The sequence below is a fragment of the Panthera leo genome, chromosome A2 (assembly GCF_018350215.1).
Source record: "Panthera leo isolate Ple1 chromosome A2, P.leo_Ple1_pat1.1, whole genome shotgun sequence".
In the NCBI taxonomy this organism is placed as follows: domain Eukaryota; kingdom Metazoa; phylum Chordata; class Mammalia; order Carnivora; family Felidae; genus Panthera; species Panthera leo.
The window spans coordinates 120155348-120172491 of record NC_056680.1 but is presented as its reverse complement, the minus strand read 5'-3'; the positions used below and the strand labels follow the sequence as shown (position 1 = coordinate 120172491).

Here is a 17144-nt window from a genome sequence, read left to right as displayed (position 1 = left end):
TTTTGTCACAGGTAGACATTATGATGATTAATGCCTAGTGAGTGAGTGAGCACTGTAAAATGTAATTAAATGAAATGCTGGGTTGTCATAAAAATAACAAGAAACAATGATTTCTGATTCAGAAGGGGAATCAGCCATTTGAATCTTTGCTTGTGGAAATGAATTTGTACCCCTTCATGATATATAGGAAATTCTTTTTTTTTTTTTTTTTTTTTAATTTTATTTGTTTTTGAGATAGAGAGAGACAGAGCATGAACAGGGGAGGGTCAGAGAGAGAGGGAGACACAGAATCCGAAGCAGGCTACAGGCTCTGAGCCGTCAGCACAGAGCCCGACGCGGGGCTCGAACTCACGGACTGTGAGATCATGACCTGGGCCGAAGTCGGACGCTTAACCGACTGAGCCACCCAGGTGCCCCAATATATAGGAAATTCTTTACATCTACAGCGCTGTTAGATATGAGCATGCTGTCTGTCCCTACCGAATTGAGTGTATGGATGATTTCTCAGCGTTGTCTGGAAACTGCAAGAGGAGAAAAAGGGACTTGCTGGAATGTTATGGAAAAAAATACATCTCTCACCCTTTTATTAAAAAAGGGACTTATCATCATAATAATAACCCTGGGAAAAAAATAACAAGCAACTTATTTTCCAGAGTTGCAGAGCACTTGGTCATAAGGGTGTTTTGATTTATTTTATTTTTGTTGCTTACCCACTTCTGTTTGAAATGAAACCTAAAATGTCAAGTGTGGTTATAAATTCCTATGCCCATTTGGAAACATGAAAATTATAGTACTTTTCTCTCTTAATATCTGTAGCATTCTATTTAGGAAGATTTGCATATTCTCTTCAGTATGATGAAATCCATACATTCTTACATAAGGGTTTGGAGTCTATTTGAAGGTAAATTCTTTTCTCTGTTTAAAACATTGCTTTGCCTTTGCTTTCAGCCTTGCCTCTGCTGCCTTCAGCTCCTTGCTCCAGGCTGACAGGAGACAAAGACCTTATAAACACTGGTTTCCTAGTGCCATCCTCAAATACAGTGAGAGGCTTGCTTTGCTTCCTAAATGTTGCAGAAATGTAGCAGTGACTCAAAATTAGCATACACCAGAAATGCATGGTATATGTGTGAAATATGCAGATTCCTGACCCCTTTCCCCAGCAATGCTGATTCATTCTTGGGTTGGGCCCATGGTTCTGCATTTTAGCCCACTTGCAAGATGATACTGATGCAGGTGGTCTAAGATTCTTAATTTGAGAGATGATTAACGTCACCAATTCCCTGCCCTTGAATATACGATCTTCTGTATTTTTCTTTGAATATTCTTTCTTGTTTTCTGTAAACCATTGGTCATTGGGGAAACTAATTGTGCCTAAAACTGAATGTATAGTCAAAAGGGTGAGTTGTGTGGAGATACTATTTTCCCCAGGGTTAGGAATTTTTTAGGACTCTAAATTCTTACAGCAAAAAGTTAGATCATCAGTAAGTATGTTTTTGTGAACATCTTCCCTACCGGAAGAGAGAAAAGAGACCCAAACTTTCCCAAAATTATTGTTCTTTATTATTTTTTCAGAATTATCTATAGCCCACATGTTTAGAAGAATATGCAGTCAAGAGATTGCCTTTAAAAAATAAATATATATATGTATGTGTTGTATATAGTGTATAAACTATGTGCCACGTATAATATATACATATATTATGAATAGATTATACATACATATGAATATGTATATATATAGTTTCGTATCAAAGATAGTTATTGAAATGTTCTCTCTAGTACATGATTTCCCTTCTCTGAAAACTTGTCTATACCATGCAGTTAAATTTCCTTTTGGTTGATTTGGAATCTGTCTTTCTGTACTTTGCCTATATTTCTATGTTTCACTTATAATTTAGGTAAAATTTCCTAGTAGTTCTCCATGTAAAACCAACAATAATCTTTTTTTCATTCCTTCAGCTTTGGTTTACCCAAGGGATTAAGTGGCTCATTTTGATATACATAGGTTATTGTTAAGGAAAAGAAAAGCATACAAACAGTTGGGAGATTCTGGAGATCTGAAAACACCTAGCACACTAATCAAGGATTCTTTCGTTTACCATTTCTTTGTGTTCCTGTACTGCTAAAAAAGCCTCTGGCATAAAATGGATGACTGTAGTGAGTATGAGTCAGCCAATAATTTACAAAGCCAATCTAAGTGCCTAGGACCTAGACTAACATTAATTTTATTTTATGATCTAAAAACAAATTACATGAGATGTTTGCTGAGGTTTTTTACTCTAAAAATCTAGGGTAAAGTGAATACTGTCCCCTTGGTCTTTAGTAACTGCTAAATTATATCTCACTTGGGGATTTCTGGGAATTTACAAGTCATTTCTTTAATTTAAAATTCCACACTGCTGTAGGGATAGAGGTAATTTCCTTTCTGGTGAACACTTGCAGTAAAAACATTCCACACGCAATGTGAATTGAGGTATTGGGGGACAGTTCTCGTTATTATAAAGAATGAAGTAAAGGTAGGGAGACCCTTTGGACTTTAATTCCAGTTTCTCAGAACATTTTCTCATTCGTTGGCCTTGTTCTGCTGGAATGTATTTTATGTTAATATAACTGATAATAATTTTGCCTCTGGGCAGGAGACTAGGATATTATAACATTCAACCATATACAGGTGTTTTTTTTTTCTTTTCCCATTATAATCGTATCTTGTATTGTTGTGTAGCTATTTTGTGCAGAAAACATATTGAAACAGTCTGTTTATTTTATATATTTTTTAAAGTTTATGTATTTATTTTGAGAGAGAGCGAGCAGGGGAGGGGAAGAGAGAGAGAATCCTAAGCAGACTCTGTACTGTCAGCACAGAGTCCAATGCGGGGCTCAAACTCACAAACCGTGAGATCAAGACCTGAGCTGAAATCTAGAGTCAGTTGCTTTACCAACTGAGCTACCCAGGCACTCCTAGATTTTTTTTTAAAGTAGCTCTTAAGTTAGAAGCTAAATTAAATTAAATTGAATGGGTAAGGTACTTGTGTAGAATAACCAAGAAGAGGACTGATATTAATACAGGAGATTTGCCTTAAAGTAAGAAACATTTTTAAGAAAATTAAGCAGCCTACTAAAGTTAATTGATTCTTGCTTACATTAAGACTGAACGGTAAACCAACTCTGCTCCTTGAATTCTTTTTTCCTAACATTTTCCTACTATGGCAATAATTCTTCAAAACTATTCACTCTTTACCATTGACCTATATTTCCTCTGAGCTGGGCAATGTTCAATGGTTGTCTTTTTTTTTTTTTTTTTTTTTTTTTTTTTGAGGTAGGGTATTTTTAAAAAATAAAACCATGTAATACAGTGATTTTTTTTTTTTTTTTACAATTCAATAAATTGTAGCATACAGAGTTGTGCAGCCATCACCACAATCCATTTTAGAATGTTTTTCTTATCCAAAAGAAACTCCCACACCCAAGTAGTCAATCCCCTCTTTTCCCCAACTCCCTAAGCAACCACCAATCTGCTTTCTTTGCCTGTCCTAGAAATTCACTGATAATTCTTAAAGCCCAGTCCTTTCTTTATATTCACAGTCAAGAAAGATTGACTATGAGAAATTCATATGACAGTAAAACAATTCCTGCTCAATTTTTGTTTCAAAAAAATATGATAAGATGCTTTTTGAAAATCAAAATGAACCAGACACAGATTCCAACTCCAAGGAATAAATCACTCTTTCTACACAAAAAGTTAAATCCTTTGCACGTGTAAGAGTTGGTATAAGGGATGTAATAGTAAAAACCTAGGGCCTGGATTTTGACTGAAAAGTAGAAAGTCAATGGAAAGGAGAGTGAAGAATAATTAGGAATTTAAACACTCAAGTCTCTCCATATCTTAGATTATTTCCAATTATCTGAGAGCCAGGTAATTAGTCCAATAGGAAACAAAATGATACCAATCTTCTGCTCTTTCATGAAAGTTAGATGCGTGTCCAAAACAACATACTCTTCCTCTGGAGTCAGAAATTTTATACATTCTCTCAATAGGTAGGATGATTGCTTAATCACTGATAGCATGAAATAAATCTTCCTTTAACTGAACCCCAAATTCCTACAGCAATTTAGACAAGACTTTGTTTAGTTCTCGGGAAGATTGGAAAATAACTAATAATAACTTTTTTTTTTTAAGCTTATTTATTTATTTTGAGAAAGAGAGGGAGAGGGCGCACTAAAGCAGGGGAGGGGCAGAGGGAGACAGAATCCCAAGCAGGCTCTGTGCTGTCAGCGCGAGTCCAGTTTGGAGCTGGACCCCACAAACCGCAAGATCGTGACCTGAGCCGAAACCAAGAGTCGGTCGCTTAGCCAACTGAGCCACCCAGGCGCCCCACTAATAATAGCTTCTGTTGAAAGTCTTGTATTATCTCGAGGGAGCAGTGGTGTTAACATTGCAGATCTAAGAGGCTCAACGTCTACAATTCTGGATAAGCTTTCATCCATTAAAAGGTGGCCTCAGGTATCACCAGGATATTAAAAACAAGTTCTGTTTTAAAACTGTGGGTAGCATGGGGTGGACCTTTTCCACACACGTAAACTAGGAAAACATCAGGAGGACAGGATTAGGTTGAAGCTCCCAGTCTGGTCATAGAATCTTTTAGTCTGTTCTTTGATGATGACAAGACAAGGTCTTAGCGATTCTCCTTTAAATCATCTGTACAGTGGCTAAACCCATGAATGACTCCTAGAGGCACAGAGCGTGTGAAGCATGCATAATTTGTTTTTAAAACCAGATCCAGAACATTTAGGAGCTGTTATTTCAAATTAAATAGAAGACATTCATTGAAATGACACACTTGAGTAATTGAATTTATAAGCCCATCACCTAGTTACAATAAATACAATTGTATACCTTTTGCCAAAAGATAATTTATGGCCGTCCAAATTACATATTCAAAGGGCTCGATGGATCATTTAAATTCTAAAGATAATTTAAAAATAGATTTCAGTATTTAAAATCTCTCAGTGTTGCTTATACTCGATATGGGCAGTAATTCTGTAAATTGATTTAAGGGCATTCTAAAGGTTTGTTTCTATGGTAACCAAATTCAGAAAACTAACCTCCTAAACATGGTTGTCATAGAATTAAGACAGGTGGCTGACTAATCTTCACTAGCTTTCTTTCTCATTTTCTGATGGCTTTGCTCTCAGCACCTCTTTTGATTCTCATAAGATTACATACAAAGCAATTACACGGGCTTTCTTACCCTTATGTGAGTGTCTCGTTCACGTAATACTGTCTGTTGTTCATCCCCATGAGATCTGCCCAGTGACAGATCTTTTTCTTCCTGCTACAATTATACACTAGAAAAAGCACTAAGTGGAAAACACCTCTATAAGTAATGTGTTAAAGGCATTTCTCAATTACACACGTACTTCGGCTCCTTGAAATCATTGTACGGGGGTTCTTCAGACAGTAACACTGCTTAGAAGAAAAGGCAACGTTGTCATCGATAATTTTTTTAGATGGTCTGTGTTTGGATAACCCTCATTTATGATCATCTTTCATACTTGTTTACATTTCCCAATATGCTAGATCCACATATTTATCTGTGCCTAATTCTTATGTTACCCTGACGGGAACGTGGAATATATGCATATATTACCTTTCTACTTAATTTCTACTTAATTTCCTTGCCTGCCTCTGACTTCCTGGGAGGAGGGGCTACGATGCCTTTTACACCTTTGTAGCAGAAGTACAATTCCTGCTACAAGCGTTCCATAAATGTTTCTTGTTAAACTAGACGTGTTGAAGAACTTCTAGAAGTATAAATAAACTATGCATTTATAGTTCATTAAATAATGGGCCTAGCTGATTCTGTATCAGTCCATTTGGTTCCTCAGAAGTATGAAGATTAGTGTTCCTGGCCTTCCACATCTTCCTAGGAAGGAAAATGTGCTATGGCACTTGCTATCCGGTTGTAAGCAACTAGAAAACTGGGCAAAATAGATGAGACAACGTGGGTCAGACATTGGTCAGCAGGCAGAGCGGGATTGTGATTCTCCAGAGAAAGGAAACAAATGAGAAGACACCTACAATCGCCTTAGCCTTCTGTGTGGAGGCAATTCCTGAACCATACATGGCAAAGACAAGGGGAAACAAAAACAGAGCCCAGTTGTTTTGCGCGGGTGAGGAAAGAGTGATCAGAGTTCAGGAAGGCCAAAGCAGTTGGAATATGTGGGGCAGAGTTCTGCAGAAAACTAAATGGAAAGGAAATTTAGAAATTTGCATTTTAGTCATCGACTGAATACCAGTTTATGCATGCAAATGATGAATCTCCACAAGGCTGAGGAAGAAACAACTACTGGGAGCTGTGCACCAAAAACTTTGCAGAGCTCACACAAAACTGGGAATTGTTCACGTTTCTACCAGCCAGGATCACCTTATTGATTGCGTGGAACATTTATTAGAGACCCTATGTGAGTCATACCTTAGTAGAAGGGCTAAAGTAGCCATAGAGTTAGCCTGGGTGGTTCAGTCGGTTGAGCGTCCGACTTCGGCTCAGGTCATGATCTCACGGTTTGTGAGTTCGAGCCCCACTTCAGTCTCCGTGCTGACAGCTCAGAGCCTGCAGCCTGCTTCAGATTCTGTCTCTCTCTCTCTCTCCCTCTCTTTCTGCCCCTCCCTCTCCCCCACTCTCTCTCTCTCTCTCTCTCTCTCTTTCTCTTGCTCTCTCTCAAAAATAAACATTAAAAAAATTGAAAAAAAAAAAGTAAAACACACAGTATGATTAGGAAACCAATAATGGATTTAAAATGGAATACTAAAAAGAATCTCAGTTCTTCAAAAGAAGGCAAGTAAAAAGCAGCTGGCTGGCTCAGTTGAGTGACTGACTCCTGGTTTCAGCCCATGAGCTCATGGTTTCATGAGTTTGAGCCCTGCATCGGGCTCTGCGCTGGCAGCATGGAGCTTGCTTGGGATTCTCTCTCTCTCCCTCTCTCTCTGCCCCTCCCCTACTCACACTGTCTCTGTCTCTCTCAGATAAATAAATAAACTTAAACAAACAAACAAAAAACAGATGGGACAAATGGAAGTATCAAGATGTTACATTTATAACTCACCATACTGATAATTACATTAAATATCGATGGTCTGAATCAGTTTCTCAACCTCAGTACTATTGACATTTAGGGCCAGATAATTTGTAGTTTTGGAGATCGTGCTCTGCATCCTAGGGTGTTTAATAGCATCCTTGACCTCCATGCACTAGATACCAGTAGAGACCTCCTCCACCTCTGCCATTTTGACAACCAAAAATATCTCCAGACATTGCCAAATGTTAACAGCCACTGATGGAAACACTCCAATTCAAAGGCAAAGGGTGTCTGAATGAAAAACAAGATCCAACTATATTATGTCTTTGAAAAAAAAAACAAAACCAAAAACACCTACTCTAATCTAAAGACAGAAATAGGTTAACAGTAAAAGGACAGTTTCCTTGGTTGGCCTAAATGTGCAATAAGGTCCTTTTGTACTCCAAGAGTATATGACCACTGGTCTATCCTGCAGTGCCTCCACGGATTCCCTCAGCCTTCTCCTACACTCCATTCACTCTTGGGGCAAACCACAAGCATAGGAATAACATTCAAAAGACATGAAAAAAAAATCTCCCTCCCTTCCCTGCATTCTGTCACTCAGTTCTCTTTCCTGATGGCATCTATTATTACAGTTTATGATTTCTTCCAAAGATATTCCATGCAAATTTCAAATATGAGTACAAGCATATTTCTTCCCCACAGATAATAACACATGATATTCTGCACATGGTCCTGACCCCCCACCTCCCTTGGTATAGGTTGCAAATCTTTCATATCAGTACATAGAGATAGACCTTCCCCACTAAAAAAAGAAAAAATTATTTGGGGGGGGGGGATGAGCAAGCAGGGGAGAGGGGCAGAAGGAGAGAGAGTGAGAGAGACAGAATCTCAAGCAGGCTCCATGCTAGGCGTGGAGCCCTATTCGGGGGCTGGATCTCATGACCCTGGGATCATAACCTGAGCCGAAATCAAGAGTCTGTTGCTCGACTGACTGAGTCACCCAGGCGTTCCAGATCCTCCCCATTTAAAAAATTTTTATAGCTGGTTTGCATTCCATTTACTGATGTGCTGTAATATATTTAACAGTCGTTTATTGATGGACATTTGCTTCCAGTCTTTGCTAGCACAAATAATGTAGCAATGGATAACCTTGTACTCCTATCATTTCACACCGGCATCAGTGTATCTATAGGATAAATTACAGAAGTGGAATCCTTTAAGACTATATATATTTTTTTTATTTGAGAAGATATTGCAAAATTGTCCCCCGTTGAGGTTATAAAACTTTATTTTTTCGAATCTGATGGATGGAAAATTCTGCCTTGTGTATTTGATTTGCAGTTAAGTGAACTTGAATATCTTTTCATGTGCTGAGTGTGCGTTTTGTTTTCTTCTCGTGAATTCTCTCTTCGTAGCCTTTGAGTTGGGCTTTTCTTGTCAATTTATAGAAGGTAGAGTCTCTATTCTGGTAACAGACGATGGTCAGGTCCTGACCATCAACACACCTGTCACCTGTCTGTGGATCTATTAACCCTGGGATGGAATCTGGGCTTTACTACTGCCTTGTGACCTTGGGCGAGTTCCTTAACCTCTTTGGGTTTCCATGTCCAAGGACCCAGGGTAGGGTCTCGTTTATCAACATGACGCGGGACGGCACCTTTAAAACCGGGGAGTCGGCTAGGACATGTTTGTCAACAAAGTACAGGGCACGTTTTTCCGCGGGGAAATTTTGCTTAGGCACCGAGGCCCTCACGTAGCAACCCAACCGCCGAGTCCGGGAGTGCGCTGCGAGGGGGGGTGGGGGGACTGGCTCCGTAAAGCCCGAGTTCCCCCTTTCGAGAGAGCCGCAACCCCGGACGTGACCGAGAAATAAAAATCGAGCAAAGGAGCCACTTTCTGCGGCGACAGTCGCCCTCTCGGCCGCTCCCCTGCTCCCAGGCGCCCTCCCCTATCGGGCCGAGCGCGGCGCTGCAGCCCCGGCGGCCCAGACGCAGCGGGTGCGGCGCGGCCCCGGGGCCCGGGTGGGGGAGGCGGGGGTGGGCCCCGCGGTCACGTGAGCCGGGCCAGCTGTTAGCGGGGGGCGGCGGGCCCAGGCGCCGGGAGTCTGGGGAGGGGGAAGCGCCCGACGGCCGCCTCCGCCACTGCAGCTGCAGCCCCCGATGTCTCCGCAGTAATCGCGGCCGCGGCAGCACGCGTACCCTCGGCGGCCGCAGCATCCGCGCCGCAGAGCAGAGCCCGGAGCCCGCCGCCCCGCAGGTAAGCCGCGGCGGGCACGGCTGCGAGCGCAGGGCGTCCGCAGCCCCTTCTCCCCGAGCGTTTCGGCCGCGTCCGCCATCGCCGTCCCCTGTGCCTCGTCGCCAGCCCCGGCCCCTCCGGACCTGCGGGAAGCGCTACTCCGGGCGGCATTCCGGCGGGTGGTGGCAAGGGCCGGCTGGAGGCTCGGGGGTGGGGGACGGAATCAGGGGAGAGATGGCCTCTGCCCGGGTGGTAGATGACTCGGGCTAGTAGGTTGAGGGGGCGCCGGAGAGGGACGCCCCACCCCGGGGCGCGGGCAGTGCCGCTTAGTTTGAGTCCGTCCCCCCGCTCTACACCCCAACCCCATCCTTTGCCCCGACCTCCGGGCGCTTTTCCTGTTTCCATTTCCTGAGAGCCAAGTTGCTGCCCCGCTGGGGTCTGTGCCCGCACCCCCCCCCACACACCCCTGTCACCCCTCGGGTTGCTCCCGGGGTTCGCAGCTCGCTCGGTGGTGGAATGGGCCTGGCACCTTCCCGGGAGGTAAGGCACCTGCTACCCGGGTAGCGCGAACATGGCTGCCTGGTGGGGCCCGCTGTCCTTGACCTGGCTCTGCGCCCACATCTACCCGGTTTGTGATCACGAATCAGGTCCAGGGCACTGCCCCCCCATTAAGGGCAAACGCGCAGGCTGTTGCTGTGTGTGCGGGCTGCAGGACTTGCCACAACTCCCCTCCCCCTCCCCAAGCCACCTCGGGGAGGTTCTTGGGGGTGGGGGGTGTCAGGGTAGGTACGCCGCGGCGCCGGGACACTTATTGGTAGAAGGCATCCTTGTATTTCTGCTACGGTTATACACTTCAGCCCTCGCTTCGCTTGTCCGTCCTGGAGCCGTTTACTTGGCGACATCGCTGGTGAGGTCTGAGAAGAGGGTGGTTTGCAGAGCAGGAGGGACGCTTGAACTTTAGAGAATTGATGAGAACTCGGATTGAGGGGTTTAAAATGTCCATCAAACCCAAGTGCATCTAGGGAAGCTGTCATTTGCTGTGACTCAAAACCGACTTGGTAAGGGTTCTTTCTGGATTTGCTGTTTAATTCTGACTTGCAGTTGTCTTGAATTACACTTGTGTCCAGCCTCCCGGTGGCCTCCTGTGTTCCCAGCCTGACCAGAAGATGTCATGGGTTGCAGAAGAGACCTATGTTAATTTAAAATGGCAGCATGAAAAATCAGGCCAGGCAGAAGCGGTACAGACAGACCACAGCTAACATCAGCTACCCCTGACTTATGCCTTGGTGGGGAAATGTGCAGCAGGGAAGGCTCTCCGGGGTGTCGCTGTGGCTGGTCCTAAGGGGTAGGGACTGATTCTTGCAGCAGGCTAAATTTTAGCGGGCGGCGGGGTCCTGGGGAGGTGAAGTGGCAAGTTTAGGGAGCTGTAAGTATCTTCTCTAACATACCAAATGTGGTGCAAAGACCCAATTAAAACTCCGTGATTTTGATCTGATTTTCTCCAGGCTCCACTAAGGACGATTTATGTGGCTGCTTATGTCTGTTTGATGCATAACTTCTGTGTGTTTTGTACCTACAAGTGGCTCTAAAACGAGATAAGTGTCTAGTGTAAACATCACCCAAGAACAGTACATAACAAATGCCAGGTTCTTCAGAGCAAATTTCATTGGAAGTACTGATACAGCTCCATGAGCGAGCACCCAGGCACCAGAGAATGATACATTCTTGAAAGGTGACTCATTTTAAGATTTTTTTTTTTTTTTTTTTTTTAAACAGCGTTTCTTTCCGGTTTCACTGCTGTGCCGTCAGCCATCTTCTCATTTAGGAAGGAGGGGATGCCTGAGGAGGCAAGTGTTTTCAGGGGTAACGGAATAGACGAAGATTAGTGCTCAGGTCAGGAATGGCAAGCTGGAAGCAACCTAAGAGAGCACTCTCCTGTCACCCCCCCACCCCCTTTTTACAGCCTGGGAGGCTGATTCCAGCAGGGTGATTGGGCTGTGCCCAAGGTCAGATGGCTGGTTGGCAACTGGCAGTGAGGATCGAACTCCAGGTCTCATAACTGCCCAGGTCGTATTTAAGCACCAAAAAACATAAGTTAGGCATATTTTTTAAGGGGAGAAATGCGTTCTCGGATGAAAAAAATGAGTGGCTTTGTTTGTGGAGAATGATTAGGTGAATTTCTTTTTAAAAGAAACCAAAGTGGGATATGTGATAGCTTTTGAATACATCTCATTTTAAGTAAAAGGGAAATAACGAGCCTGTTTTAAAAGAATGTTGAAACGGCACTGGGTACAGAGGGTTTTCTAGAATCTGAATTTGAATTCTCTTGGTCATATACCAGTAACCACATTGGGAAGTGTGCATGGGTAAGTATTTGCGCAGAGGTGGTGAGGATATGAAAAATACTTCTGGGCATTCCGTAACGTTAACCCAAAGATCTGCAGAAGGAGAGGGTGCGTGTGTTGGGAACAGGGAGAATAGTTTGGGATGGTGAAGTGGATAGGAGCTAGGTATGGATAGATATGTGGAAGTGAAGACTGATGACGATGCCATGCATGCTGTTTAAAAACGAATAACTTACATTAGAGCATGGTTGTCAAGATTCATTCACTTAAATTCCCCTGGTGTGTCAAAGATATTTAAAGTCAAGCGTTTCAGAAATACGTAAACATGTGCAGTTTGTGTTTGTTGGAGAACAGTAAGCCAAAGTTATTTTATTTTTTTAAGTTTACGTATTTATTCTGAGGGGGGGAGGGTCAGAGAGAGAGGCAGAGAGAGCATCTCAAGGAGGGTCTGCCCCAACAGCGGGGAGCCAGATGCGGGGCTCGAACCCATAAACTGTGAGATGGTGACCAGAGCCGAAACCAAGAGTCGGACGCTTAACCTACTAAGCCACACAGGCACCCCTGCCAAAGTTATTTTTTAAAAAGTCACTCATGATCTCTTTATCCAGCAATAATCAGTCCTTAGGAAAGTTTGGAGCCATTTTCATTGGAATGAGAGTCTAGGTCTGTGCTGTCCAATTCAATAACCACTAACCACTAGCTACTACCCACATGTGGCTGTTGAGCGCTTGAAATGTGGCTAGTCCAAACTGAGATGTGTGAACTACGCACCAGATTTCAAACTTTATATGAAAAAAAGAATTTAAAATACCTCATTAATAATTTGTATATTAATTATATATTAATTTTTTTTAAAGTTTATTCTTGAGAGACAGAGATAGAGCACAAGCAGGGGAGGGGGAGAGGGTGGGGGAGACGCAGAATCCGAAGCAGGCTCCAGGCTCGGAGCTGTCAGCACAGAGCTGGACACGGGGCTCGAACTCGTGAACTGAGAGATCATGACCTGAGCTGAAGCTGGACGCTTAACCAGCTGAGCCACCCAGGCGCCCCTTGATCATACATTAAAATAATATTTTAGGTATATTCCAGAGGGACTCTGGAAACATTTTGCCAAATTTTTAAAAAGTTCAACTGAACTTGGGAAACAAATGGATGGAAGAGCCAAGAAATGTAAAAGAGTTATTGGGAATGAGATAGGATCTGTACTTGCTTTACCTCTGAGGTAGATTGGCCACAACCCTGTAGCACTTTGCACCTGCCCTGTGCCAAGGATAGACACGTCCTTTTCCATCATTCTGTGTGTCTCTTCTACCCTCACTGTCATCCTTACCCCCAGTTGGGGCCTTACATGGAACTCTCTTCTCTGCAACTCTTAGGGATGGTTACAAAGCTCTTGTCAGTGGAAGGGATGGCTAAGATCAAGTGATCCCATTCCCTTTGTGACAGGGAAGCGACCTGGCATCCAAGACAGCAAGAGGGATGTAGCCATCAGTCACACCCTCCCATAGAAGCTCCCCACGTCACCAACCCAGTCTGGGATGGCGGTGCGCCACACTGGATGGAATGTCACATCACTCAGTCAGGGTGGCTGGAAGGGGAGGGAGGTGAGAGCCTCCCGGCTCGAGCCTTACCTAGAGAGAGGGAGCTTGAGAAGGTCAATGTTCCCTTCTTCTGTGCTTTTTTTTTTTTATCTTAAATTTTTTTTTTTTTTTAGTGTTTATTTATTTTTGAGACAGAGACAGAGCATGAACGGGGAAGGGTCAGAGAGAGAGGGAGACACAGAATCGGAAGCAGGCTCCAGGCTCTGAGCCATCAGCCCAGAGCCCGACGCGGGGCTCGAACTCATGGACCATGAGATCGTGACCTGAGCTGAAGTCGGAGGCTTAACCGACTGAGCCACCCAGGCGCCCCAGCCCTTCTTCTGTTCTTAATAGTTATATGTTTAGCCTAAGTCTATCAGTGCTTGATATCCTCCGCTAAAGTGAACTGCACCTGCTTGAAAACTCCCATAAGCATCTGCAGTCATTATTTTAATTTGGGTTGGTGCTCTTCTCTCTCGGTTGTGTTTATGAGCCCCTCTTCTAGGTGATAAAGATCTTGAAAACATCGTTTTAGTTCCGTTTTCCCTTGGGTTGAGCTTAGTGCTTGTAGGTGGTTAGGGGCTCAAGATGCCTATTGGTAATTCATCCGACTTCTTAAAAATTCTAATTAAAATAATGTAGTGACCAAGGCTCTTCTGAATATTTTTGTCCTCTCAAAGTAAAATCTTAGTGTATTTTTAAATTGCGCTCAGAAGCGCCCTAGTGACCTGAAAGAATTAAATGAAATGTCTTTGTTAAGCATTAAAGGAATCAGATTTTTTAAATAATGAAAAACCCAATAAAGTAATATGAGCTTGCTATAAATTGAAAATGACATAACTAGATAAAGTAAAATTTAAAGCTTCTTACTCTGTATCCCATCTCTATTTTCACTGCCAATTCTTAGGTTAAAAAATTTTTTTTTTAGAGAGAGCAGGAGAGAGGCAGAGGGAGAGAGAGAGTCTTAAGCAGGCTGCATGCTGCGCATAGAGCCTGATGCGGGGCTTGATCCCACGACCCTGGGACCATGACCCGAGTTGAAATCAAGAGTCGGATGCTAAACTGACTGAGCCACCCAGGAGCCCTTGTTAGTGACATATTAATCCATTAACCCTGGTCCTTTCCTTCATTCTTTCTTCCCTCCCTCCCTTCCTTCCTCTCTCCCTCTTTTGTATATGCTTATATTTATATAAATGTATGTGTATACATATACATGTATATACACACCCATGCATATATTCACATATATGAATATAAGTTTCTTTTGGTAATAAAATGGGATACATTCCCTAATGGTAAAACAGAGCAAATGGCTCTAGCATTAATGGGTATTTACAAAGTAGTTTTAATTTTTTTTAATGTTTATTTTATTTTTGAGAGAGAGAGAGCATGAGCAGGGGAGAGGCAAAGAGAGAGGGAGACAGAAAATCCCAAGCAATCTCCGTGCTGTCAGCGCAGAGCCCGGTGTGGGGCTCGAACTCATGAACCATGAGATCATGACTTGAGCCGAAAGCAAGAGTTGGACTCTTAACCAACTGAGCCACCCAGGCGCCCCTACAAAGTAGTTTTTAAATCAAATTTTGCTAGACCTAAAAAAAATGTAATCTCTGGTTACTAGCAAGATTTAACTCTTGTTACTTTATGCCTTCTGTAGAAAAGGAATAGTTAGCTAATTTGTTTTACAGGGACAGAGTGTAAATCACCATTTTAAGAATGACTGAGAAGAGTTTTTAAATCCTAGTTTGCAGAGTTAACAGGTACATATCAAATTACATTAATGGGAAAAGACCAGAAGAGACAATGCATTATTTAGATGGGAGAAGAAAACAGATGGTGGGAATAGGAAGGTCATAATTCAAAGCAACCTTGCCAAATTAGTGGACACAATGGCAGCAATGTTAGAAATGAGAACAGAAGCAAATGAAAGGATCCTAGATGCGGCTTGCTTAGCAGCTTCTAGGTCTTTCCCACGGAGAGTGCTTTTGGCAGCTCACCGGATACCTGCCTATCTCGCACCCATTTTTCTTCCTTCATCTCCCTTATCATTATGTTTCAAGAACACTGTTCTTTAAGAACAAGTTAAAGGACCAAACCTTGAGTGTTTCTCTCTTCTAGATAGGCTGCGTATATTATCTCATTTAATCTCATACCAGCTCATCTACATTTTATAGATGAAGACTTTTATAGACAAGAACTCCACTTTTAAATGGAAGAACTGTACCTGGAATTGGGGGTCTGTCTGATTCTTTCTTAAAAAGCTATAACGTAACCTCTTAGAGAGTTTATCCTAACCGCACAGTCTCACCTGTATTGTTCATGCGATGCAAGCCATTTTCTTTCTTTATGTTACTATGAAAGATGGAAACCTTCTTCCAACCTATCATGTATTGGAAAACATCTTCTTTACCATGAACTCGATCTGACTATCTTTTTTCTAACTTGGCTAGCTTGAGCGGAAAATTAATCTCTCTTGTGCCGCTTATCTACTCTTTCTTGCAATTAAAAAAAAATTGTTGTATCCATGAGAAATAGATGCCATTCAACTAATCTCTCCTCTTTCCTTCCCTCTAAAATCCCTAAACGGGTTCTTCTTTTTTCTAGCTCAGATTTTCACTTAGTATCCAAGGTAGAGGAGTCATGATAGCCGCCAATCTTGCAGCCTGAGTTTTCTTTTAAGTGGTACCATATTTTAAATGCTCCAGAGTGATGGACAGACCACTGGGTGTGGTGCAGTTTTTGAGATGGTCCTTGAATTCACGTGTGTCCCAACCTTGAAGGTACACAGACTAAATAATGAGCCATATATATCTGCACCACTGTTTTTCAAACATGTAAGGATTCTGTTGCCATTTAGCACATACAAATCCACTGGAAGTGTTATTGAATTCATAACATATATTCATTATGTCTTTCCCAGCCAACTGCAATGACTGTTAGGTGAGAGTTTCCATGAACATTTCTTGACATTGAAAAGTTGGAAAACATCATATTAGAATATTTTCTATTATAGAAAAATTCTGGAAGGATTTGAAGAATAATTTTGTAAAGTGACCATTTTACCACCTAACTTACCTTATGGATAAATGCAGGTTTTGATGTACAACGTTCTAATTGACTATGGATAGAAAGCTCTGCATTTCCTTCGTTATCAGTCTGTCACGTGAATCATTACGTTAGACATTTTGCTTTATTCATATTTCTCATTGTGACCATATATCGCAAATGAAGCAGAATCAGATGTGGCCCAAAGTTAAAATGAGTGTATTGGCCATGACTGAGCTATAGAGTTCTCCCTAATTCCCAAGCCTCAGCCCTATTGTAATATCGTATTTATTAGCTGCAATGAGCTAGGATAATAGATTATTCTGATTGCCACTCTTCCTTTTCTTTTTAAAAAAAAATATTTTCATTAAAAATTCTATACTTTTATAAGAGAAATTTGAAATTTGAAATTTGAAATTGAAAATGCCTGAATATATAGAGGTTAAGAAACTGTGATTCTTGGGGCACCTGGGCGGCTCAGTCAGTTAAGCATCTGACTTCAGCTCAGCTCATGATCTCACAGTTTGTGAGTTCAAGTCCCGCATCGGGCTCACTGCTGTCAGCAAGGGGCCTGTTTTGGATCATGTGTCCCCCTTTCTGTCTACCCCTCCCCAGCTTGCACTCTGTCTCTCCCATAAATAAACAAATAAGCATTAAAAGAAAACGAATTGTGATTCTACAACCCAGAGATACTGCTACTCTTAAAATTTTTGTTACATTTCCTTAACATCTGTCTAGATAATATACGTAACTTGAATGATACCATATGTAATTTGTGTGACCTCTTCTCTTTCACTAGCTTGATTCTGTGTACTTATGTTTTCCAGCTTTCTATGATATGTATAGATAGCCATTTACATGT

General features: G+C 42.3%; 1 protein-coding gene across 1 annotated transcript in view; it reads left to right on the top strand.

Annotated features, from left to right (window-relative positions):
- The first annotated feature begins 9160 nt into the window (after positions 1-9160).
- The window catches only part of SCRN1 (secernin 1), a 62350-nt gene continuing 54366 nt past the window's right edge, over positions 9161-17144 (top strand). The window contains exon 1 of the mRNA XM_042921216.1: positions 9161-9336. The gene's annotated coding sequence lies outside the window, so the exon portion shown is untranslated. The remainder of the gene's footprint in view (positions 9337-17144) is intronic.